This window comes from Narcine bancroftii, chromosome 1, assembly GCF_036971445.1.
Source record: "Narcine bancroftii isolate sNarBan1 chromosome 1, sNarBan1.hap1, whole genome shotgun sequence".
Taxonomy (NCBI): Eukaryota; Metazoa; Chordata; class Chondrichthyes; order Torpediniformes; family Narcinidae; genus Narcine; species Narcine bancroftii.
In genome coordinates, this window is record NC_091469.1 from 325,961,900 (window position 1) to 325,989,319 (window position 27,420).

A 27,420-nucleotide genomic window follows, 5' to 3' on the forward strand; every position below is an offset into this window, starting at 1 on the left:
ATTATTCTGCCTAGTCCCATTCATCTGAACCCAGACCATAGCCATTTATACCCCTCCCATTCATGTATCCATCCAATTTTTTCTTAAATGTCGAAATTGAGTCTGTATTCACCACTTCATCTGGCAGCTCATTCCACTGTCTCACTCTCTGTATAAAGAAGTTCCCCTGAATAATCCCAATTAATATTTCACCTTTTATGCTTAACTGATATCTTCTTGTTCTTGTCTCACCTTAGAGGAAAAATCCTACTTGCATTTACACCAGTGGCTCTCAACCTTTTTCTTTCCACTCACATACCACTTTAAGTAATTCCTATGCCATCGGTGCTCTCGGTGGGAAGGGAAGGTTGAGAATCACTGCTCTAGACCCAATTGTTACTGAAATATTTTGCTTGAGAAAAATGGTCATTGGCCCATTTCCTTTGGAGTTCTGAAACCGTGCACATAACGAGTCGATGAGGTATAATTAGAACAGTGGTTTTCAAAACTTTTTCTTTCCACCCACATACCACCTTAAGCAATCCCTTACTAATCACAGAGCACTGATGGCCTAGGGAATATTTAAAGTGGGATGTGAGTGGAAAGAAAAAGGTTGAGACCCGCTGGTTTACATTATCAATACTACTCATAATTTGATATGTCTGTCAAATTTCCTCTCATTCTCTGACACTAGAGGGAAAAAAGTGCAAACCTGTTTAACCTTTCTCTGTCACCTAGATTCTCAGGACCCGGCCACATCTTTGTAAATTTTCTGTACTACAATTGTGACTACGCTTCAAAGAAAGTACATGATTGACTATAATATACATTGAGGTGTCCTTAATGCAAGAACATTTTTCATTTACCACAAGAAGTGAGCTATGTTGATGCTTTTGAATGGTGTGTGTTCCTACAACTTGGTACTGTATTCAAACCAGTAACCTTGTAATTGCAAAGAGATTAAGTACTGGAGGAACTTAGCAGGTCTCGGCTGCACCCATGGGAGATAAAAACATCTAATCAACATTTTGGGCCTGAGCCTAAGGCTTGCGTAAAAAGCAAGCAGCTTCCTTAATGAAAAGGTGGGGAGAGGAGGGAAGAAAGGGCAGGGGATGGAGCACAGGTCAACAGCCAAGAGGCCACAGGTGGACATTAATAGGATGGCAAGGGAGCAAAGCTGAGAATTGATCAGGGCAGCAGCTGGAGGAAAGGCAATAGGGAAAGGGAGAGTGACAGGGGGTGGGGAGCTGGGGGAAAGGACACAGAGGGGTAGGAAAAGAAAGAGAGATGGGGAGAGGCTGACGGAAGCTGGAGGTTGATGTTAATGCCATCCAGTTGGAGGGTGCCCTGATGGAATATGAGCTGCTGTTTCCCCAATTTGTGGCAACTTCATGAAGATACAATCTCCTATTTTAATTTGCGACAACCCAGACACACCTACCCACCCAGCCACATACACCATACCTGAAACCCCAATAATGATCAAAATCAGTGAGGCATTGAGGTGAATCGTGCTGATCCAGAGAGGCATTGGAAAATGGAACTCATTAACACATGGAGTCCATCAGTCAAATAGCATTAAGGCACTTAAAAGTTAAGATTTGTGCTAAAAGGAAAAAAGATGTCCTGATAGAGTGAGACAAAGTCAGGAGATGCCTCAACTCCAGTATAATCTGGATGAACAAAATAGCCTGTTTGAAACTTCCTTGTAGCGTTCTTGGAAGCCGAAATCAATCATTAATTTAAAATAACAAAATGTTTTTCCCTTGTGGGCAGGCCCAGCACTTGAGAACAACTTGTGGATGACTCTTCTGTCACATTAGATTTTAAAGCTGTTTCCAGGCTTGCCTGGTGTGGAGCCTTTAATTATTTATGTGACCTAGGATTCGAAACAGAATCTGATTTATTATCAGGAACATGGGTCATGAAATCTGTTATTTTGCAGCAACAGGATTGTGTAGAACAAGATGCAAATTATTACTACAAATTACAATTACGTAAATACAAGATTTAAAAAGATAAATAACAATTTTAAACAAGAGAAAAGGTGAGGTAGTGTCCATAGGTTCATTTTCTGTTCAGAAATCTGATGGTGGAGGGGAAGAAGTTGTTTTTGTAACATTGAGCATGTGTCTTCAGGCTCCTGTACCTCCTCCCTGATGAAGAAAAGGGAATTACCTGGAAGGTCAGGATCCTTGATGATAGAACCTGCTTTCTTGAGACACCACCTCTTCAAGATGTTGTTAATGGAGTGAAGACTAATGCTCATGATGGCGCTTTTGGCCGAGTTTACATCCTTCTGTGGCCTGTTCCTGTCCTGTGAATTGGCACCTCCATATCAAACAGTGATGCAACCAATCAGAATCGTCTCCACAGTGCATCTGTAGAAATTTGTGACATGCCAAATCTCCTCAAACTCCTAACAAAATGTAGCCACTGGTGTGGCTTCATAACTGCTCTGGTTAACTAGCCTTACCTAAGGTAACGCTGCAGATTTCGATTGGGTGTTGGTGTCTGGTGGGAGCTGCTACCAATGCCTGCTTGCACCTCAGCTGATGAAAGAAAACTGGCAGAAGAAATGCAGGTGATTATGGAAATGAAGTGTATAAGAATGGATTTTGAGAGAAAACATACTTGAGATATCAAAACAAACATTGCGGCTTTGTAAATCGGAAGAAGACAGCTGGGGTAGGTGTGGGACATCTGCAGAGTGAGGAAAGTGAGTTAATAACAGGGAACAAAAAATTGACAGGTATGTTTCAACAATGTTTTGCATCTGTCTTTACCGTGGAGGATACTACAAATATCCTGAAGAAAACAGATGTGCTAACGTCGAAGAACTTGTGTCGGAATCAGGATCAGAATTTATCGTCTTGAATGTGTGTCACGAAATTTGTTGTTTTGCGCCAGCGGTATCGCGCATCACAGGTGCAAAAATTGCTAAAAAATTAAATAAATTAGTGGAAAAGAAGAGGAGAAAGTGAATGAGTGGCTATGGTTCATTGTCCATTCAGAAATCTGATAGTGGAGGAGTAGAAGCTGTTTTTTTTTGTAAAAGACCCAATCACAAGATTTCAGAGTATTGGAGAAACCCATGGGGGTAAAGGCAAACCAATCGCTGAGACCTCATGTTCTGTGCCCATGGGCTTTAAAGGAAGTGGTTGCAGAGATAATGCATCCATTAGTTGAAAGCTTTCAAAGCTCACTAAGTTACAGTCTGTGTGGCTTCCTTGTCGAAAAAAGGAGGAAAGCAGCAGGTGGGGAATGAGATGCTCTTCGGTTTAGCATCTACTGTTGGCAAGAAGCAAGGGACAATAAGAGGAAGTAATGTCATTTAGGAAACCTGAAGAGAGTCAAACTGAGTCAACATGGTACAATGGTACTGGAAAATTAGCCTCGCTGGTTCCTTTCGCTCTCTGGAAAAAGAGGACGCAAACAACCTGACTTGCTGGGCATGTACTCCTGCTCTGCATGATGCACTCCCACATTCTTATGTCATGCTCTTACTCTCTAACTGGGCCATTCACTCATTGACCATATCACCTTGGCATGGTCATTCCAGTGTTACCCTATCAGAGACATTTCCTCTCCCCCACACTCTGCAACCTTGAAAACCACTTTTTTTAAATTAAAATTTTAAATTTAGACATACAGCATGGTAGCAGGCCATTTCCACCCACAAGTCCGTGCTGCCTAATTTACACCCAATTAATCTCCACCCCCAAGTACGTTTTGAAGGGTGGGAGGAAACCGGAGTCCCTGGGGAAAACATACAAACTCCGTACAGACACTGTGGGATTCGAACCCAGGTCTTGATTACTGGTGCTGTAACTGCTAACCGCTACGGCAACCGTGCTGCCCTGTTTGTCACCTGTTCAGTTCCTACTGCCTGAAACATTGACTTTGCTCTCTTCCCATAGATGTGGCCTGTTCTACTGCCTACCTTTTACTGTTTATTTCATGTATTTCCAACAAATGCATTTTTTTTTAATTCACTGTCCAATATGGTTTTAAGAAAGAGAAATCATCTTTGACAAAGTTGTTCAAATTGTTTGCTGAAAGAATTGATAGAGGGGAACTGTAGATGTTATGCATTTAGATTTCCAAAAGAGAAAAAGTCACATGAGACATCGGTGCATAAATTAAGAGCTCAATCTACTGGAGAAAATATGTTAGCAGGGATTAAAATCTGGCTGTCACCCAGAAAGCAAAAAATCCCAAGTGTTTTTCAGTCTGGAGCATGGCAAGGGATGGAGTATCAAATGGATCAGTTCTTGGCTCTCCCACCACATCTATGTTTTTACTACAATCAGTGTATCAGCCTTTCATTCTCTTCATTTTAAGGCACTCTGTGCCAGTCCCCTGCTCCCCAAAGTCTGCGACCCCTCATGCTGAGCACAGGCACCACTATCTTGGACACAGACCCCAATGTTTCAACATCTTACTTAGAAACACCATCGGCTCCTTTGACAGGTCATTTAAAGCCTATAAGGTACTGCCAGGAATGGGACCAGTTGAACCTTTCAGAACAGGGCTGTGTCTCCGCTGACTGCTTTCCCCAGATCAATACCTGCGGCAAAACTGCCGTTACAGCAGATCTGGCAGAAATAGGTTGAAGGGGAATGTGATTCTGCAATCAGTCCCAGATAGATTAAGTGATTGGGTGTAAATGTGCCAAATGAGAGTTTATTCTGTGGAAACGCAAAGTCCAGGACTTCAGTAAGAGGAATCAAAAGGCAGATTACTATCTAGACTTCAGTAAGAGGAATCAAAAGGCAGATTACTATCTAGATGGGAAGGGCAACTCAAGTGCATGAATCACCAGAAATGTTAGAAGGCAAGTCCAACAAGCAGTCAAGAAGCCAAATAGCATGTTGGTCTTTATTGCAAAGAGATGTGTCCGCCACAATACCATGGATCTCCCAGTGTTCACTCATTACATTTCTCCATCCCATTCCCTTGCTGACATGTCTGTCCATGGTCTCATGTACTGCCAGACTGAGACCACTTTCAAATTAGAGGATCAACATCTTCTGACTGGGCACCCTCCAAACAGATGGCATTAACATTGACTTCTCTGGCTTTCATTAAACCCACCACCCTTCTTTCCCTGTCTCCTTTCCCTATCTCTGTCTCCTTTCACACAAACATAATAAATTCTTACCTCATCCCCTTATCATATCCAGTTAACACCTTTTATTGGTCTGGATTCCTCCCCCAGCTGGCACTGTTTGAATTCCGAGACTTTCTGAGATTTCCTGCTTCTGGTTTATTCCTTGAAGAAGGGCTCAGGCCCAAAACTTCGGCAATATATCTTTGTCTCCTATGGATGCTGAAAAGACCAGCTGAGTTTCTCCAGCATTGTGGTGTGTTTTTAAATACTATTTGTATGTGCCTTTTCTGTCGATAAAAATATCCAATTTGTGTGCAGTTTTTCATTTCCCAAACCTTTGGGAAGTCTGCTGCCTTGAGAGGTACATGGGTCTGAATTTCTCTGGGCTTGAGAGAATGAGAATAGAAAGTTCCACTCTGATCTCCAGTGTCATTGGTGTTATCTCCATATATCCAATGACTGCGGTGTCTTTAGAAACAGTCACTTAGCCACCTGCTGCAAGCTGAGTTTCATCTGATGGAAAAAGTCATAGTGGCCCTGAATTTCTGACATTATCTCCAGATTTTGGCAGCCAATAACCTGCCACACCTCATAGCTTCAGCTCATTGTTGCATTCACAAACCGAGGGAAGTGCTTTAATCCAAGGGAACAGGATTCAGATCCGACAGAGGCCTGCAATCAATTAAAAATCCTTTTTACAATGCAGGTGCAAGACTTCTTCCTGCTGCTCAGACCTGATATCCTGTCTGTGTAGGATGCACGCACATTGCTGCATGATAGGGCAGGGGTCAAGTGAGTGTTGCAGGACTATTGACATCAACACTGCCATCTTGGTGTATTCCAGAAACGTGTGCATCATATGACTCAAAACCAAATATAGCACACTAAAATACTGAGATTACAAATTGTGAACTTAAATTATGCTCAGACTGTTTTAAAGCTATATCAACTTTCTATAGGAGCTCTATCGAGTATCACAGTGCAGTACGGTTGCTGTATATCATCAGATCAGAGGCCAATCCACAGGACCATAAAGCAGCAGAGAGAATCACTGGGGTCTTCTTTCCTCCCCCCAACCCCATCAATGCGATTTATCAGGATCCTTGTTTAAAGAGGACTCGCAATATCAGGGACGACCCCTACCACCCCATCTGCAGTATCTGCCTGCTGCTCCTGTTAGGAAAGAGATATACAAGTGACAGAGCCAGAAGCACCAGGCTGAGAAACAGCTTCTACCCACAGGTAGTGAGACTGTTGAATGACTGATGAACTGCCAAACTTCTCCATGACTCTACTATTTATTAATAATATTTATGGACGTAGTCTATATACTGTGAATATATATATATTTTGTCTGTGTGTGTATGTCCGTACACATGTTTTGCACTGCTCTGCACTATGGACCAGAGAACGCTGTTTTGATGTGTTGTAAATTTTAAAAAAATTTAGACATACAGCACTATAACAGGCCATTTTGGCCACAATTCCATCCCGCCTAATTCATACCCAATAAAAATACCCCACCCCCGGTGTTCAAATGGTGGGAGGAAATCAGAGCCCCCAGGGAAAACCCACACAGACACAGGCAGAACAGACAAACTCCTTTCAGACAGCACGGCATTCGAACCCAGGTCCCGATCTCTGGAACTGCCAAGGCATTGCACTAACTGCTATGCCAACCATGCCACCTTTTACTGGTACGATCAGATGACAAATAAACTTGAACTTCAGCAATCAAATCTTTACCCTTGCATTAAACTTCACCCAGTTTATTTGTGTTTTCTTCACAGTTGCATTGACACATGCATTAAACATTTTTTTAAGCACCAGACAGCGGCTGTAACTTAACTCGAGAGAGAATTTTTATAACTGCCAGACTCTCCAGGCCTGCAACTGGGTCTGGTCCTGTAAACAGTTCAAATATCTGCAGTTTAAATCTGAAAGCTCTTTACATTATACATTTTGGAAAAAAAAAGGATAATTTCTTGATTTCAGATGATTACTCTGTCAAATACAATATGATTATACTTTTAAAGTTCCCTGTCAAACAGTTAAGTTGAGTTACTTTCTTCTGTACTTCTACCGACTACATGAAAAAACATTAAAAATATTTTATGATTTCAGACTGTGGCACCCCCCCACCCCTTAAATGTGGGCCCGGGGGAGGGGGCGTATAGCCCCTGTTGAGAATGGCTGATCGAACATACTGAACATTGCAAATGTTAAAATTACATATTTTATCATTGTTACACTATACTACAATATACGTTGTATATTTTTATGCCCACTAAGATTTTCAGTCTGCCAAAATGGGTGTTCAGTACATACCTTATGACTCTCAACATTTTGCCAAAGATCCCATGCCCAAAATCCATTTGCCAAAATTGCCATTTACCAAAAATACTATTTGCCAAACTTGCTTTAGTTCAAAAAACATGGCGAGATTAATGCATTGCACTATAATTGCCCCAACAAATTGTACTCACATGGTAACTATGCCTCTTCTGAAGGTAAAAAAAAGAAGCCTGCAGATGGTGTGCAACTAATGCAGGACACAGAAGTGCTGAAGGATCTCAGCAGGTCAGGCATCATCCATGGGGGCAATCGACATTTTGGGCCTGTGCCCTTCTTCCGGTGTGCTGAAAATCAGGCAGATGGTGGAGAGGGAGCAGTGGCCGGGGGTGGGGGGGGGGGGAGAGAGGGGGGAGTGAGAGAGAGAGGTGGGGGAAGAAGAGGAGAGAAAGTGGGAGGAGCGGAAGCAGGCAGATGATAGCTGCATACAGGTGAGAGGAGGAGAGGTAGAGGTGTCGCAAAACTCGCACCACCAGATTCAGGAACAGCTGCTCCCCCTCCACTGTCAGACTCCTCAACAACAAGCTCAATCAGGGACCCGTTTAAGGTCTCTTACTTGTGCACTGTATTGAAATTTTTATTCTCTCTGTATTGCACAGTCAATTTGTTTATATTCATTATCTGTTTACAGTCCTTTATTTGTTCACATATACAGTTTTTTTTTGCATTAATTCTCTCGCACCAGCAGGAAAAAGAATTTCAGGATTGTATGTGATGTTATGGATAAACTCTGACAATAAATCTGAAATCTGAATCTGAATCTGAAGTAGAGAAAGAAGCTGAGATGACAGAGGGAGGGAGCTGTGCCCTGAGAAAGGTGCTCTCCGATAGTTTCTCTTCTTTTCTCTTGTCTGAGAGGACTTTTCTCAGTCCTCTGTCTCTTTTAAAGCACCTCTTAACTGCTCCCCCCTTCCACCTGTATCTACATGTTAGCCTTGTAAACTTCTACAGGTGTACCATGGAGAACATTCTGGCTGGTTGCATCACTGCCTGGTATGGAGTTGCCAACTCTCAGGACAAGAATAAGCTCCAGAGGGCTGTTAACTCGGCCTGCAACATAACTAGCACTAGACTTCTCTCCATTGAGGACATCTACATGAGACGGTATCTTGAAAATGCGGCCCCTATCCTCAAGGACCCCCACCACCCAGGTCATGCCCTCTTAACTCTGCTACAATCATGGAAAAAGGTACAAAAGACTGAAGATGAGCATTCAACAGCACAAGGACAGCTTCTTCCCCACTGCCATCAGATTCGTGAATGACCAATGAACCAAAGACACTGCCTGACTTTTCATGCACTATTATTTTTATTGTTTTTATTTATAGTAATGTCATAAAATGGTCATAATATGAACATTTGCTCTAAGACGCTGCTGCAAAAACACCAAATTTCATGACTTGCTCATGACAATAAATTCTGGTTCTGGTTCTCATTCTGAATGCCCACTTCAAAGACTCGAAGGTACAATTCACTTCATTTTCAGTATGTCGTACTAAAGTCAAATTGTGCTCGTTAGGGTTAGGTTGTCAGTATGCGGGCCGCGGGATAATCCTCCCTCCTGTGTTCACTTGCTCTCTTTTCTCAGAGGTTTTGTGTCACTGCAAACTTCCCCTTTTGGTTGGCTCATGCCTTCATTACCCTGGACCTATTCCTGGCTCTTAATGGGAGCAGTGCCTTGCTTCCTTTCCCTTGGGTGTGGTGCATCTTCAATGGATTTATCCTTGAAGATTCATATAAAAAATACTATTCAAATGGGATTCGTAAACTCAAAGTTTATACCTCAAACTTTCATCTTTAGAATTAAATAGGTTACTTATCTCCTTGCTATTTTGAATAGTGTACAAACTACTGATAGTGAGCATAATTCAAAGCTATCTCATTTGTGTTGGGATCTCTTGATTCTGTGTTTATCTTCATTTACTGCAGAGATTCCCTTGGAACAGCTTGGAGGCTTGAAAGTTCTTTGTGTCTCTAGGAAGGAAAATCCCATCTGGCTTTTAAGAATTAAAGTTCAAGTTTATTGTCATCTGATTGTACATATGCATATACAGTCTGACGCAGAGAGGGAAGGAGAGGGGAAGATGTGTCTGGTAGTGGCATCCTGTTGTACATGCCAGAAATTCCAGAGGATAATGTGTTGGATGCAGAAGCTGTTGGGGTGGTAGGTGAGGATAAGAGGGATTCTTTGTTTGTTGAACCTGGGAGAAGATGGGGCCAGGCAGATGAGCAGGAAATGGATGAGATGCGGGTGAGGGCTAAGTTAATGGTAGTGGAGAGGAAGCCACGTCTGTGGAAGAAGGCATACATTTTGTAATATCTGGATTGATTGACCTCATCTTGAAAATAGATGCAGTGGAAATTAAGAAATTGAGAGAAGGGGGTGGAATCCTTGCAGGGGTCAGGATGTGAGGAAGTGTAGTCAAGTGTAGTCTTATCTCTCTTATAGCTGCATAAATAGGAGCCAGTTGAGTCTGTTCCACCATTCAATAAGGTCAAGGCTGATCTGGCTATGGATCCTGAATCAGAATTAGAATTTAATGTCACGAACATGTCACAAACTTCATTGTTTTGTGACAGCATCACAGTGCAAACATTTCTATTAACCACATTTAAAATTAAATAAAAATAGTGCAAGAAAAATAAAAAGACAAAGTGGGGCAGTGTCTTTGGTTCATAGATCATTCAGGAATCTGATGACAGTGGGGAGAAAACTGTTCTTGTACTGTTGAGTACTCATCTTTAGGTTCCTCTACCTTTTACCCAAAGATAGTAGAGTGAAGAGGGCATGGTTTGGGTGGTGGGGGTCTTTGAGAAAAGAGGCTGCTTTCTCTTTTAATATTTTTATTGAGTTTTAGCAGTAAATGATACATAGGTGATATGAAGTGATACACTTTATTGAAATTAGGCTGGTAGACCAGCCAATGAAATGATTAGCATTGACTGGAATATACAATAGAATACAATCAAAAACACATAATAATCTATGTACAATTCGACTGCAATATTCTAAAACAAATTGTTAAAAAAGAGATTATTGATTCTGAAATATAAGTGCAGCACCACTCAATGCGGTGAAATGGTATTTAACATTATCACGACTTCATGATAAAAACTCTTTTTAAGTCTCGTAGCTCTTAAGCGAAGGCTCCTGTAATGTCTGCTTGATGGTAGGAGAGTAAATAGTTCAAGGTTAGGGTGGATTGTGTCATTAATAATATTCCTCGCCCTGACCAAGCATCATCCCCTATAGATAGATTCAATGGTAGGCAATTGCATTCCAACAATCTGTTGGGCAGTTTTCACCATCTGCTGGAGTGCCTTCCTATCTTGTGCAGAACAATTCCCGTACCACGCCGAAATACTGTATGTCAGCACACTCTCAAGAGTACATCTATAGAAATCGAATAGTATTCGAGGGCAGGCGGAGGTGTAACTTCCTCATACATCTCAAAAAACAAAGGCGCTGTTGTGCCTTTTTGATCAACATCGATGAATTCAAAGACCAAGTGAGATCATCAGAGATATGGACGCCCAGGAATATGAAGCTCTGTAACCACTCCATTTATGTAAATCGGGACGTGCGTGTGGCTTCCCACCCATCGAAAATCCACAATGATCTCTTTTGTTTTCTGGGGATTGAGTAAAAAATTGTTCTCAGCGCACCACAAGGCCAAGTGCTGAACCACACCGCTATAGACCATTTCATCGTCCCCTGTGATCAGGCCAACCAACATGGTATCATCTGTGAACTTTATAATTAAATTTGAGTTGTACATAGGAACAGTAAAAAAAAGGGGCTCAGTATGCAACCCTAGAGCATTCCAGTGTTCAAGATGACCCTGGAGGAGAAAGTATTGCCCAGGAAATCCAGAATATAATTACAAAGGGATGAGTTGATACCATAAGAACAAAGTTTGATTATCAGCTTTGATAGTACAACAGTGTTGAAAACCAAACTATAATCAATAAATAGTAATCTTCCATAAGAGTTTGGCCGATCCAGGTGAGTCAGAGTAGATGTAGCACTGTTGAAATGGCATCCTCTGTCAACCTAATAGCACGAATTGATTTTGATCCATAGTGGCAGGCAAACAAAATTTCAAATGGGATAAAAACATCCTCTCAAAACATCTCACGATGATGAGAATAAGTGCAGCTGGACGGCACAATTATAGCAGTTTTAAAACTTGTTGGAACAATAGCCTTGGCCAAGGACAGATTAAAAATATCTGTAAAAACCTCTGCCAACTGATCTGCGCAAGCTCTAAGCCCTCGACCAGGAATGCCATCCGGTCCAGCTGCCTTCTGCACATTCACCCTACTAAGGTAATAATAATATCTAACAAAGCAACTGTATTGGTACATACAGCTACAAATATCCTATGATACATAACTAAAAGGCAGGAAATAAGTTATACTAATAATCTAACCACGCCTTCATGAAGTTGTTGGTTGAACATATATACTCCACCACTGTAAAAAAAGGAAACTGTCAAACCACTAAATGGGATCTAAGTAGCCTTATAAATTATGAAAATAATTAAGAAAAGGTCCCCATAAACTTACAAAGTTAAAATTCATTTCAGTAGCAGACCACCTAATTTTTTTCCAAACTCAGACATGCCATCACATCAAACAGCCGCTGGGCTTGTGTAAGAGGGACAGATCCTCCCACCTCACTAGAAATAAGAGAAAGAAAGGCAACTACATGGGACTGTGAGAGTCTCCTTTCTTAAGACACCAAGTCTTGTAGATGTCCTCCATGGAGTGAAGATAGATACTTGTGATGTTGCATGGCGAGTTAGCAACCCTCTGAAGTTTTGTTTTCCTGTTTGGAGCAATGGCATCTCCATACCAGACAGTAATGCAACGATGGCATCTCCATGGTGTCTTCATTGACATTCTGAATCTCCTCAACTTCCTCACAAAGTATAGCTGCTGGCAAGCCTTCTTCGTGATTGCACCAATATGGGGGATTCACTTAACTATCTGTTCACTATGAACCTTAGTCCAAAATTAGAATCAGTTTTATCATGAATATGTGTCACAAAATTTGTTGTTTTATGGCAGCAGTGTGGTGCATTAAAGGTGCAAAAATTGCTATTAATTTCAGTTCCACAAATACAATCTTATCAATAAATAACTCAGAGCAAAAATTATGAGGTCATGTCTATAAATTCATTGTCAATTCAGAAATCTGATGGCAGTGGGGAAGAAGCTGTTTTTGTAATATTGGGAGTGCATCTTCAGGCTCCTGCATGAAGAGGGCATGGCCTGGGTGGTGGGAGTCCTTGAGGATAGAGGCTGCTTTATTGAGACACCACCTCTGTAAGATGCCTTTATAGAGTGAAGACTGATACCTATGATGGTGTTGGCCGAGTTTACAACTTTCTGCAGCCTTTTCCTGTCCTGTGCATTGGCATCTCCATACCTGACAGCGATGCAACCAGTCAGAATGTCCTCCATGTTACCCCTGTAGAAATGTGCAAGAGTCTTTGGTGACATATATCTCCTCCAACTCCCCTATTATTCAAAAATCTCTGTAACTTTATCAATCTATCTTCCTCTCTCTCTCTCTCTCTCTCTCTCTCTCTCTCTCTCTCTCTCTCTCTCTCTCTTTCTCTCCTGTCCTTTAAGATGCACCATAAAAATTGCCTATACAGTCATGGATTTAGCAAACTGCTTCAAATATCTTAGGCTGAGTGTTAAAATATATTGAACTCTGTGAAGCATCTTGGAGCATTATACTATATTAAATGCAAACAGCTGTGTTAATTTTTTGTGGTGAATTGAATTGATGTCTGGCCTACAAATGGAGCAATGACATACCATTTTACTTTCAGGGTTACTTAGACTGTGAGATAGTGGAGGGCCACATCATTTGGATTTTGGTACTTAACCTTTCCCCGAAAGGTGTTCTCCCATTTAATCATAATAGATAGTGGAGTGATAACAACAGCAGGCCAGGATGGGAGAATTGCCAAGACCTCAGCAGTGGGTTTGAGAGATAAGGAGGTGTGCAGCAAAACACGGAGCTTAAAACTAAGAATGCAGATTTTAAATGGGATTGGTTAACCAGGTGTCAATGAGATTCAAGGTTCAAGATTCAATGATATTTTATTGTTAAGTAATAAAACAAAAAATGTGATATTACACAAAACTTGCTTTAGTCTACCATAAGGCAGACAAAGATTTGCAATTGCCTGGTGCCCCTTATAGCTAGAGAAAGGGAAGCAAAAGAGTGTCCCTCCAGAGTCACTGAATGTCTATCGATTCACCTCCAGTGCTCCTGCAGCCTTTAGTCCAAACCGTCAGCAGCGTGAGCTCCAGATGCACATCTCTGGCATGATCAGGAGGCCTCCAGCACCCTCATGCATCCCGGTTCCGATAGCTGGTTCCCCTTCAGCCAGTCTCGATCCAGTCTGCAGCAGTGGTGCAAGTCCCTTGATCACAGTCATCTGCAACCTGAATACCTCGAGTCACCAGCAGCCCTGCCGCCTCTGTGTTCTTCAGCCACAGAGCTCCTCACTTGTCCGCCTCCAAGGTCACTGTCCAGTGGGTTGTCTCCTCTGCTTTACCTCAATCAGGGAGGTAGTCTCCCTGTTTTCTGGTTCCCTGTGCCAGTCCTCTGCTTTCCCACGAGGCCGCTTCTTGGTGAGTGCAGGTGCAGAGAGACCTTGGCGGCATCCAACATATTATTTTAACACAAGATGTATTTTCTTATAGAAAAGACAAACTATGTTGGTAGGAGTAGCTAAAGTAAATATATCTTCACCACAAACGAAACTACATACAAAATTAGCACACAGTATGTGGGTTCAGCCAGTCAACCAGTTTACCTATCTCGGCTGCACCATTTCATCAGATGCAAGGATCGACAATGAGATAGACAACAGACTCGCCAAGGCAAATAGCGCCTTTGGAAGACTACACAAAAGAGTCTGGAAAAACAACCAACTGAAAAACCTCACAAAGATAAGCGTATACAGAGCCGTTGTCATACCCACACTCCTGTTCGGCTCCGAATCATGGGTCCTCTACCGGCACCACCTACGGCTCCTAGAACGCTTCCACCAGCGTTGTCTCCGCTCCATCCTCAACATCCATTGGAGCGCTTACACCCCTAACGTCGAAGTACTCGAGATGGCAGAGGTCGACAGCATCGAGTCCACGCTGCTGAAGATCCAGCTGCGCTGGATGGGTCACGTCTCCAGAATGGAGGACCATCGCCTTCCCAAGATCGTGTTATATGGCGAGCTCTCCACTGGCCACCGTGACAGAGGTGCACCAAAGAAAAGGTACAAGGACTGCCTAAAGAAATCTCTTGGTGCCTGCCACATTGACCACCGCCAGTGGGCTGATAACGCCTCAAACCGTGCATCTTGGCGCCTCACAGTTTGGCGGGCAGCAACCGCCTTTGAAGAAGACCGCAGAGCCCACCTCACTGACAAAAGGCAAAGGAGGAAAAACCCAACACCCAACCCCAACCAACCAATTTTCCCTTGCAACCGCTGCAATCGTGTCTGCCTGTCCCGCATCGGACTTGTCAGCCACAAACGAGCCTGCAGCTGACGTGGACTTTTTACCCCCTCCATAAATCTTCGTCCGCGAAGCCAAGCCAAAGAAAGATGTGGGTTCAGTTCTCACGATAAAGCAAAGGATTTTTTTAATGGGGGAAAAGCCCCACTTGGCCTTTATCCTTGTTTGAACTCTGCTGTGCTCCTGTAGCCACTGCCATATGGACAGTAATTCACAGAAATTTTACTGCAGGTAAATAGTGAAAGGTGGTGGATTATTCTGTCACAGAGTTTTTTGTGGGGTGGGGAGAAGGGTTGTGAATGAGGGTGTGTGTTCAGGAAATTTGCATTATGTCTTCAACACAGTAAAACATCCCATGGTAATATGCTCAAATAAAAAATATAAATTAACCAAAAACATGATTGAAGCAATAATTTTACACTCTCGGTGCTGTGCAATTGCTTGTAAAAGTAGGTGTAAGGCGCTCCTTCCACCCAATAGCCTACAGGTCACCCTTGAGCAAGGTGTAGTACCTGTTTAGCCTCCCAATCAGGGTTACATGAAGCCATGGATTGCAGATGATGGATGGTTTTTACAAGCAGATTCTACAAATTGGAATTTATGATTGTAAAATTAAAAACGCTGGACAGATGAATCTGCAGATCCATGCCCAGGGTTACCTGTCCAGTACAGACACTGCAACTGAAGAGGGCAAAGGGAATCTATTTCCTTTGTATGATCATGAACTCAACATCGACTATGGTCTCAGCTCAAAGATGGAGCCTTCACCGAAGGAGAACAGGGGAGGCAACAATGACAATTTGGAAGGTCAGAGATCATGAAGGATGAAGAGACATGATTGCCTACGCCGAATGGCCAGGCACCTGAATGAATGAGAATCATACAACGAGAAGCAGGCCCTTCAACCTATCATGTTGATGTTATGAATCCCATTTACAAGGAAGGGAAATGGTTAGGAAGTGAATTGTGGAGGTTAGCCCCTAAAATAAAGTCAAACATTAATGAAGAGGTGAAGGAACCATGGGAAAGCAAGTATCTTAAATTAAGAGAAGGCAGAAACATGAAGGAATGGGTTACGATCCAGTAATCATTGGGGGATCAGAGGTGGAGAGAGTGAGCACATTTAAACTCCTGGATGACCTTTCCTGGATCCAGCACATGAATATTATCATGAAGAAAGCATGTCATATCTCTTGTTGGTGGTATCCTGCATGACAGTTCTTCAACCACCCTTCTGCCATTATGACTCACCTTTTCTTGCCATTTCCCTCCGTCCTTCATCCTGCCTTAATTTTACAGGGCAATTACTGGAGGCTTGGACCATTGATCTGCAGCTCTATTTAGTTTAGCATCATTGGTTAGAGGCTCTGATCCTGTACTGTACTGTTCTAATTCCTAACACTTCAGCCGGAAAATGTAAATTCAATAAATATGGGACAAAAGAGTGAATATCTGGCGACCGTGAAAATGACCAGATTATTGTAATAATCCATCTGATTCACTAATGCCTTTCAGGGAAGCAAGTTAGCCTAGCTTACCCAGTTTGGTCTATATGACATCCCAGACCGACAGCAGATGCCGGTGTCCCCTGAAGTTGCCCAGTCCCAGACCAATTAGAAACAGACAATCAAGGCAGCCCTATCCATTGACACTGACATCTGATGAATAAATCAGTGGTCCTTCCATACCAACAACCATTTAATTCCCCCTTCCTTCAACCAGACAAGCCCAGAATCACCTTCCTTAAATCTCCCAACTTCAACACTTCTCTGTCCTCCTTTAAAGCGCTCCTAAAAGCCAAATTGCTTGTGGGGAGCATGTACCAAAATCCTAATTTTTTTTTGGTGTGTGTTTTTCATGTAGTCGGCAGGAGAGAAGAGTGGAAGAAACCAATGAAACTTGACATGACAAACAAGGTAAGAGTACAACATTCCAGAAACATCTGCTGTTGGTCTCATTGGCACCGTTAATTCGTGCTATTTTTGCTATTTCTTACTGATATGCAGGGCGCTCTTCTTTCCAACTTGAAATCAGTGACGATAAGGTTATCCTCTAGATCACCCATTCTCAACCTTTTTTCGGCTATTGCCCCTTAGGACTCCACTCCAAATTTTATGAGTCCCCTTCCCCTGTGAAGCAATCAGGTTCAGTTGGTTTCTTCTGTACTTCTCTCCTATAAAAAAATATGAAATATATATTATGATTTGAGTCCATGACACCCCCTTAAATGTACAGCAACCCGATCCCATTGAGAATGGCTGGCTTAAACTGATTAAAATGATCCTTTTTTCTGATTAAACTCTCAGCTGCATGAATCAAGATTTTTATTCAGCTAGTTGCATTCTGAAACCTGGCTCGATTGCAGTGGTTCACCTTCAGTTTCATGTCTTGGACCACGAGTTGAGAGAAAGGCTTAAGAAGGAGGGCATGTTTCAAACCTGTTGGATTTTTGGTTAACTTCCTCCGAGAGAAGGGATTACGTTCAAAGCAGCATCATCTCAACTCCCACCCTACTAGCCAGGTCAAGACAACTGGATGCCGTAAATTGTTAAGCTAAATTCAGCAGGGGATGTAATAAAATGACATGTCTGTCCATGGCCTCATGCACTGCCAAACTGAGGCCACCCATAAAGTGGAGGAACAACTCCTTGTATTCTGCCTGGGCGCTCTTCAACCAGACAGCATTAACATCAACTTCCAGTTTTCTGTTAAACCTTTGCCTTCGGGTTTCTCTCTTTCCCTGTCCCTCGGTCTCCTTTTCTCCTGCTCCCCAACCCCTTCCTTCACTTATCAGAGAGCTACCCCCTTACCATCACCCCAACCTATTTCTCTTCTAACCTCCCACCTGTACCTACCTATGGCCTCTCACCTGTTAACCTGTGCTTCTTGCTCTGCCCCTTCCTCCTTCCTCTCCTCTTCTCCTCTCACCCCCACCCCCCATGGCCCACCTTTTTATTCAGGGACCTGCCTGTTTCTTGCTCATACCTTGGTGAAGGGCTTAGGCCTGAAACATTGGTTCCCCTTTACCCTTCACTTCCAATAGATGCTCTGAATGCTCTGCTGAGTTTCATTTGTATTTTCCACTTGGCCCCAGCGACTGCGGATTGTGTTCTTTAACAACGTGAATTGAAGGTAACCAAGAGCATGTGTTATTTACTGCCAGTTTGCATTTGCAATTATGAAGAGAAGAAACAGAGGGGATTTCATAGAATGTTATGCTAATAAATAAATGTAATGTGGAGCTTTCTGGCGAAATCTGTAAATTTCCTACAACCATTTGAAATACTTGCAGATTGTGATGAGCCGGGGGATATCTTGTTAAATATGGGGCTGTTTGAATCCCAATAGAAACCAGAACATAGCCTTGTTCGCATTCTCTTTCCCTGTCACTACAATTCCTCCTCATCCCATCTATTACGATTTATTTTTCCCATGCCTCACGAAAGGATATATTCCCTTCTTCATTTACATTAGCAAATTATTTGGTGTAGAAAGTTGCTCCCAGCCATTTCTAAGCAGGCAATTCAATGTTTATAAATATGTCAAGGGAGGGTGACTGATTAGACAAAGTGGAAAGGTTCAGTAGGCTTTTAATGATGAAAGAGTGTGTAAAGATGAATTGACATCAGCAACAATGAGTCGCACTACAGAGAAGAGGTGGAAAATCTCGTCATATGGTGTGAGAATCTCAACGTGGCCAAGACAAAGGAGATGATCGTGGACTTCAGGAGGACCAGGAATGACTACCCTTAACTACACATAAATAGCTTGAGAGTGGAGAGAGTAGCGAGCAGAAAGTTCCTCGGAGTCCACTAAAGAAGTGACCTATTCTGGACGCACATCATCTCCTCACTTGTCTGAAAGGCTGAAGCAGGCATGGTTACTGGCAACCATCCTGTCAACTGAGCCTCCATGTTGATGCAATCACAAAGAAGGCTCGCCAGCAGCTATCCTTTGTGAGGTGTCTGTGGAGGTTTGGCATGTCACTGAAGACCCTGGTAAACTTCTGCAGGTGTACCGTGGAGATGGTATGCAGGCGCCAAGCTCTCAGGAAAAGAATAAAATCCAGAGGGTTGCTAACTCGGCCAGCAACACCCCAGGCACCACAATTTCATGACTTGTTAATGACAATAAATTCTGATTCTGATTCTGCTACCCCTCTTAGGAGCATGAGAGCAGATCAGTGTAGAGACCGACACGAGGTTGCGGGGCAGTAGGATCAGGGTGGGGACTGACACAGGGCTGCCAGAAGAGAGTGGGGCAGTGGAATCATTGTGGGGACTGATACAACACTGTCGGGAGACACTGAAAATTCAAAGTACCGTACGGATTCGAACCATCGTTTCTTTTAAAATTCGTTAGTCGGAGATTATCTCTATGTGTTTTATGTCTTTATGTGTGTTTGCAGTGTGTTGTAGAACCAGAAAACATTGTTTTGTCAGGTTGTACTTGTACAATCAGATGAGAAATAACCTTGAAACTTGAAGCTTGAGTGTGTGTAAAGAGAAGAAGAACCATGTGTGGTTTAAGTGGATGAAGCCGCAGCTATGGATGGAGCAAAACAAATAAGGGGTGAGGTGAGCACTAGAACAGGACAGACCAAAAGAGACAGGGGAGTAAGTTAGGCTGAAGATGCTGGAAAACTGGAGCAATGGGCAGAACACTGGAGGAACACAGCAGCCCAGGCAGCATCTGATGAAGGCAATAGATGGCATTTTGGGCCAAAACCAGGACTGGGAAGAAAGAAGGCAGGAGTCAGAATAAAAGGGTGGGAGCATAAGATTCTCTTTCTTCCCAACACACTAATGAGGTCATTTCTCTTGTTCCTTTGATTTTCCTCAGTTGTATCTCCAAGAACAAGGCTTTGGAAAGAAGTTGAAAGCAATTGCAGGCTTCCTAGTTTAAATACAGTAAAACCCATGTGGTATTCTTAGATAAGTGTGTTTTTCCGGTTGATTGAGACTTACTCTTATATCTCCATTCAGAATAAACAGTTTAAAAGACAAAAATACTGGAAACTTCACTGGAATGAATATATAAACCTTAAAGCATTTTACTTTTTCAGTCACATTCTTTGAAAACATTTAACTGTTGCTGCATCTGCAGGTTCCTCCCCCTCCACGGAACTGCCCGAATGGTGAACAATAGTATTATAGACAATTACTACCCCCTCCCCCAAGTTTACAGATAAAGTCCCTGACTGGGGGGGACTCTCACTAAACAGGGATAAGGAGACACTTTAAGAGAGTCACCCCAATGGTGAGTGGCATCATCTAGCTCTTCAACCTGAGCAACGCCATTGCTGTTTCACACAACTTTATTCGAACAGCTGCTACAAGCAAAGCACGACCAAGGCCGTCCGCTGGCTGAATATTTGCTCCCATCTTCACCAAAGGTTTATGCGTTACTTCAGAGAACATTTACTTTTACAATTTTAAATGTACATATTTTTACCTATAATTTTATTCTTATTTATTTAATATTTAAAATGTATTTTCCTCCATTATTTTGCCAGTTGCTTGAGGCTGTCACTTTCTTGAATTCCAGATACCAGGGGTTTACTGTGTAGTTAAATCAGATGAAATGTTGGGCTACTTCACAAGATAATGGGATAATAAACTAAATACTTTACGTACATTGGTTACATCACACCTGGGGAGACTGTGTTCTTTTTCGATCAGACTCAGTGATCCAAAGAAATGAGGGAAAAAATTGAGAATGTTAAAAATTTACAATCAGCAAAGAGTGTTAAAGGCGACAAGGGGATATTATTAATATCAAGTTATAGACATGATATGATCAACCCAAAAGCAGTTGGAAAATTAATTCAATTTAATGTTTCTTTTCTTTGGCTTCGCTTCGCAACGAAGATTTATGGAGGGGGTAAATGTTCACGTCAGCCGCAGGCTCGTTTGTGGCTGACAAGTCCGATACGGGACAGGCAGACACGGTTGCAGCGGTTGCAGGGGAAAATTGGTTGGTTGGGGTTTTCCTCCTTTGTCTTTTGTCAGTGAGGTGGGCTCTGCGGTCTTCTTCAAAGGAGGTTGCTGCCCGCCGAACTGTGAGGCGCCAAGATGCACTGTTTGAGGTGATATCAGCCCACTGGCGGTGGTCAATGTGGCAGGCACCAAGAGATTTCTTTAGGCAGTCCTTGTACCTCTTCTTTGGTGCACCTCTGTCACGGTGGCCAGTGGAGAGCTCGCCATATAACACGATCTTGGGAAGGCGATGGTCCTCCATTCTGGAGACGTGACCTACCCAGCGCAGTTGGATCTTCAGCAGCGTGGATTCGATGCTGTCGGCCTCTGCCATCTCAAATACTTCGATGTTAGGGATTAAGTCACTCCAATGAATGTTGAGGATGGAGTGGAGACAACGCTGGTGGAAGCGTTCTGGGAGCCGTAGGTGATGCCGGTAGAGGACCCATGATTTGGAGCCGAACAGGAGTGTGGGTATGACAACGGCTCTGTATACGCTTATCTTTGTGAGGTTTTTCAGTTGGTTGTTTTTCCAGACTCTTTTGTGTAGTCTTCCAAAGGCGCTATTTGCCTTGGCGAGTCTGTTGTCTATCTCGTTGTTGATCCTTGCATCTGATGAAATGGTGCAGCCGAGATAGGTAAACTGGTTGACCGTTTTGAGTTTTGTGTGCCCGATGAAGATGTGGGGGGACTGGTAGTCATGGTGGGGAGCTGGCTGATGGAGGACCTCAGTTTTCTTCAGGCTGACTTCCAGGCCAAACATTTTGGCAGTTTCCGCAAAACAGGACGTCAAGCGCAGAAGAGCTGGCTCTGAATGGACAACTAAAGCGGCATCGTCTGCAAAGAGTAGTTCAGGGACAAGTTTCTCTTGTGTCTTGGTGTGAGCTTGCAGGCGCCTCAGATTGAAGAGACTGCCATGTAAAGAGCGTCTTCATTGTTGAGGTCTTTCATGGCTTGGTTCAGCATCATGCTGAAGAAGATTGAAAAGAGGATTGGTGCGAGAACGCAGACTTGCTTCATGCCATTGTTAATGGAGAAGGGTTCAGAGAGCTCATTGCTGTATCTGACCCGACCTTGTTGGTTTTCGTGCAGTTGGATAACCATGTTGAGGAATTTTGGGGGGCATCCTATGCGCTCTAGTATTTGCCAAAGCCCTTTCCTGCTCATGGTGTCGAAGGCTTTGGTGAGGTCAACAAAGGTGATGTAGAGTCCTTTGTTTTGTTCTCTGCACTTTTCTTGGAGCTGTCTGAGGGCAAAGACCATGTCAGTAGTTCATCTGTTTGCGCAAAAGCCGCACTGTGATTCTGGGAGAACATTCTCGGCGACACTAGGTATTATTCTATTTAGGAGAATCCTAGCGAAGATTTTGCCTGCAATGGAGAGCAGCGTGATTCCCCTGTAGTTTGATCAGTCTGATTTCTCGCCTTTGTTTTTGTACAGGTTGATGATGATGGCATCACGAAGGTCCTGAGGCAGTTTTCCTTGGTCTCAACAAAGCTTGAAAAACTAATGCAGTTTGACATGCAGAGTTTTGCCGCCAACCTTCCAGACCTCTGGGGGGGATTCCATCCATACCTGCTGCTTTGCCACTTTTCAGTTGTTCAATTGCCTTATATGTCTCTTCCCGGGTGAGGACCTCATCCAGCTCTAGCCTGAGGGGCTAGTGAGGGAGCTGGAGCAGGGTGGAATCTTGGACTGAGCGGTTGGCACTGAAAAGAGATTGGAAGTGTTCTGACCATCGGTTGAGGATGGAGATCTTGTCGCTGAGGAGGACTTTGCCATCTGAGCTGCGCAGCAGGCTTTGGACTTGGGGTGAGGGGCCGTAAACAGCCTTTAGAGCCTCGTAAAAACCCCTGAAGTCGCCAATGTCTGCGCTGAGCTGGGTTCGCTTGGCAAGGCTAGTCCACCACTCATTTTGGATCTCCCGGAGTTTGCGCTGAAGATGGCTGCATGCGCGACAGAAGGCTTGTTTCTTCTCTGGCCAGGACGGCTTTGTAAGGTGAGCCTGGTGGGCAGCTCGCTTCTTTGCCAGCAGCTCCTGAATTTCCTGGCTGTTTTCGTCGACCCAGTCCTTGTTTTTCCTGGAGGAGAAGCCCAGTACCTCTTCAGTGGATTGCAGTATGGTAGTCTTCAGCTGATCCCAGAGGGTTTCAGGGGATGAGTCCATGAGGCGGATTGCATCATCGAGCTTTGCTTTGAGGTTTGCCTAGAAGTTTCCTCTCACTTCGTCTGACTGCAGGTTTCCAACATTGAACCTCTTTCTGGGGGCTTTACTGTTCCTGGGCTTTGGCTTGAAGTGAAGGTTGAGCTTGCAGCGAACCAGCCAGTGGTCAGTGTGGCATTCCGCGCTGGGCATGACCCTGGTGTGGAGCACATCTCGTTTGTCTCTTTCTCGCACCAGGACGTAGTCCAGGAGGTGCCAGTGTTTGGATCGGGGATGCTTCCAGGTAGTCATCAGGCTGTCCCTCTGCTGAAAAAGGGTGTTTGTAATGACAAGCCGCTGTTCTGCGCAGAGCTCCAACAGGAGGCGCCCGTTGTCGTTGCACTTGCTGACACCATGCTTGCCCAGGATTCCTGGCCAGGTTTCTGAGTCTTTGCCGATGCGTGCGTTGAAGTCGCCAAGGATGACAACCTTGTCGGCTGTAGGGGTGCGTTGAATGAGGTTGCGCAGGTCAGTGTAGAACTTGTCCTTTTCTGCTGGTTCCGCCTGGAGGGTTGGAGCATAGTCACTGATGAGGGTGATGCGACACTTGTTTTGAAGGGGGAGTCGCATGGACATGATCCGGTCCGAGTGGCCTGTCGGGAGGTTTTCGAGTTTGGAGGCAATGGAGTTCTTGACCATGAAGCCTACACCAGATAGGCGTCGTTCATCCATAGGCTTGCCAGACCAGTAGAGTGTGTAGCCCGCGCCGCATTCTTGGAGGCTGCCTACATCTGCAAGGCGGACTTCACTGAGAGCGGCTATGTCGATGTCAAGTCTGAGGAGTTCATGTGCAATGAGGGCAGACCGACGTTCAGGTCGGTGGCTGTCAGCCTTGTCTAGTATGGTTCTGATGTTCCAGCATGCTAGCTTGAGTTTGTGAGCATCTTTTGAGGGGGAGGATGTGGAGGGGGAGGACGTGGACCTGTCCTCGGGCCTGCACAAAGGAGCTTTTAGGTGGAGTGCAGTGCGCGCAGTAATGGCCCCACCCTTTACACCCATGTTTCGTGTGCCGTAGCCAAGCAAGCTGGGACGTGGCAGCGAGGTCCTTGGGTCGTAGGTTTTATATCGGAGTGGCCTTCTCCTATGCAGGTTTCTTACCCGGGCTGGAGGGGTCTGCCTCCCCTCCTAGGTCGGTCCATACTGCCCGGACCGGGGCCGAGGCCGTCGCTGCTTTCCCTGTGCCCGGACTGGGGCCTCCGCCTCCTACTTTCTGCCCGGACCGGGGCCTCCAGCTGCCTCACTCGACCGAGGCCGGGGCCGCCGCCTCCCCTTAGCTCTTGCCCGGATCGGGGCCGCCGCCGCCTACCCTCTGCCCGGACCGGGGCCAGGACCGCCGCTGCTTTCTCTGTGCCCGGATTGGGGCTGCCGCCTCCTACTTTCTGCCCGGACTGGGGCCTCCGCCTGCCTCACTCGACCGAGGCCGGGGCCGCCATCTCCCCTTTGCTCTTGCCCGGATCGGGGCCGCCGCCGCCTACCCTCTGCCCGGATCGGGGCCGGGGCAACCGCTGCTTTCCCTGTGCCAAGAGTTTTCTTTTCCCCAAACCTAAATAATATCCTTCAATAAGTAGGAAATCTCAGTTGCAACTGTCCTTTGGAAAATGAGGATTAGAAAGAGGAGTTTGAAGATTCAGAGAACTTTTAATTGACTTCCTTATTTCTTTGATTTTTTCTAGGTACAATTCAAATGCCACCTACAAATTTGTCGATGACACCACAGTTTCAGCAAAAATCGTAGGGGGCAATGAGGAGGAAACATACAATAGTGAGATTGATCACAAAAACAACCTTCCACTCAATATCAGTAAAACTAAGGAACTGATTTTGCACTTCAGGAGGAGAAACCAGGAGAACACAAACCAGTCCTCTTCATGGGGTCAGAAGTGGAGAGGGTAAAATCCTCATCAAAGGGTCAGCAGTGGAGAGGGTAAGAAACTTCAAATTCTTCAGTATCAACATTTCTGAAGATCTTTCCTGGGACCATCATGTTGATGCAATCGTGAAGAAAGCACGCCAGCAGCTGTATTTCATTAGGAATTTGAAGAGATTCAGTATGTCACCAAAGACTCTTGCAAATTTTTATGGGTGTTCTGTGGAGAGCATTCTGACTGGTTGCATCAGTGCCTGAATCGAGGTGCCAATGCAGAAGACAGAAACAGGCTACAGAGAGTTGTAAACATGGCCAGCACCATCAGGGACATTAATCTTCAATTCATTAAGGAGATCTTTAAGAGGCAGTGCCTCAACAAAGCGATTTCCTCAACGATCCTCCCATCCAAGGCTATATCCTCTTTTCACTGCTACCATCAGGAAGGTGGTTCAAGAGCATGAAGACGATCACCCAATGGTACAAAAACAGCTTCTTCTCCTCTGCCATCAGATTTCTAAATGGACAATGAACCACAAACTCCACCTCACTTTTTTTCTTATTTCATAATTTATTTTTAAATATTGTATCTACAAAAATTGAATTTATAGTAATTTTTGTACCTTGTTCTGCCCAATAATCCTGGAGCCAAACAATAAATTCTGTGAGACATTTTTATGACAATAAACCTGATTCTGATTCTCTCAGCGTGACTTAGAGGAAAAAAAGCCGGTTTTCCAGGTGAATATCATCCTGATTTTAACTTAGTCTGATTCACATACACACCTTATTCCAAACAAGTTATTTGTCTTCACACATCATGAAAATATAGAATTTTGTTCATATGCAAATATGAAAATGATTGCATGAACATGCAAATTCATGCACAGACACCCAAATGCATGCTAGCAGATACACCCAGTGGCATGGCACACATGAAGTTGCAGATACATGCACATGACCGCATACGCATCCATTCAGACATACACACATTCACACATGGTCATAATACTTTGCAATACATGTGGAAGAACAACCCTAAATAAGATTTCTCTATTACACCAGTGACACGAATTCAAATCCGGCACTGTGTCTAACGAGTTAGTATGTCTAACGAGTTAGTATGTCTTCCCCGTGTCTGCAGGGTTGATAGGATATTGGTGAACATTCTTCTACAAGTAAGGTCAATCCCTTTATTTAAAGATTGGAATGATTAGACTCCCCTCACATAACATGTTCCATGATATAATGAAATAAGGGTTTGAACGGAATATTCAAACGAGCATGTGGGACTTTCGGACTGATATTGATAGCTGGTTTCAACAAACATGTCTTGATTTCTTCAGTTTGTTTCAAATATTCTATTGGTAAGTGAATTTTGCCATGTGTCAATGTAGGAGTGCATTTAAAGTGGATGTGGTTTCTTCTTGCGGGAGGTTGGGATCTAGCTCTTGAGTGCCCGTTGGCTCAAACAGGAGCCTGTGAGGCGTCAGAGGCTGCGGGAGGGCTGGAGGTGAATCCATGGGCACTCAGTGACTCTTCTTTGCTTCTGTTTCTATTGCACTGTAAGGGGCAACGGGCGGCACTAACATTGACTCTTTGTCTGCCTCATGGCAGGCAGAAGGCAATTTTATGTAGCATTACATGTTCTGTACTATTACAAGAAAAGGAATCTTGAATCTTCCACTTATTAACCTTTGCCTGGCAAACTAGATTTCATTGAGGTCAAGCAAAAGGTCACCTAGATTACACTTCTCGAGGAGTTTCTGAGAACAGATTGTGCAGGGTATGAAGTACCTATTGCAATGGGACCGGCAGGTTCACCAAGATACTCTTCCATCTCAGTGACAGCAGTTTCCCTCTGATGGGGTCATCTAAAATCCAATAAACTCTAATCTAAATACCCTTGAGCCTAAAGCCCTGCAAAAGGTAGTGGACACTGCCCAGGTCATCACAGTCAAAACTCGCCCCACCATCGAGAATATCTACAGGAAATGCTGCCTCAGGAAGTAGCAGCAACCCAGCAAATGCTCTGTTCTCTTTGCTACATCAGGAAAGAGGTATAAGTGCTGTGATGCAATGAGCAGCAGTGAGCAGACACAAACCTGAAGACTGTACAACAGGCTTCATTTGGCTAAAGGTCTCTGCTGCAATAGTGGCTATGATGGTGGGTCCCAAGTGACTGGCTCAGGACTCTATCCCACTTAGGTGATTGACAGCCGGCCGGTGGAGTTAGCCCCCTAGGGGTCTATTCAGGTCGGCTGATTGACAGCCAGCCAGGTATAGTTTGTCCTCTGGTGGTCTTCCTGAAGGTACAGAGATCGCTCCCTGCAGTAGGCTAGTGGTGTATCGCCACAAGATTCACACCCCCAGGTTCAGGAAACAGCTG

The 27,420-nt window shown here is 44.1% G+C and overlaps 2 long non-coding RNA genes across 5 annotated transcripts in view; one reads left to right on the forward strand and one right to left on the reverse strand.

Moving 5' to 3' along the window:
- Nucleotides 1-25,696, forward strand: part of LOC138748063 (uncharacterized) — an 89,583-nt gene extending 63,887 nt beyond the window's left edge. Inside the window, exons 3-4 of the long non-coding RNA XR_011347776.1 lie at nucleotides 16,850-16,902; nucleotides 24,841-25,696. This is a non-coding gene — a long non-coding RNA (uncharacterized lncRNA). The remainder of the gene's footprint in view (nucleotides 1-16,849; nucleotides 16,903-24,840) is intronic.
- LOC138748048 (uncharacterized) overlaps nucleotides 1-27,420 on the reverse strand; it is an 81,078-nt gene that overhangs the window by 11,348 nt on the left and 42,310 nt on the right. For 3 of the 4 annotated variants that reach the window (XR_011347772.1, XR_011347773.1, XR_011347770.1), the window contains exon 4: nucleotides 16,983-17,159. This is a non-coding gene — a long non-coding RNA (uncharacterized lncRNA). Of the gene's footprint in view, nucleotides 1-16,913; nucleotides 17,160-27,420 lie in introns of those variants that run through there. The other variant, XR_011347771.1, reaches the window with a different exon arrangement.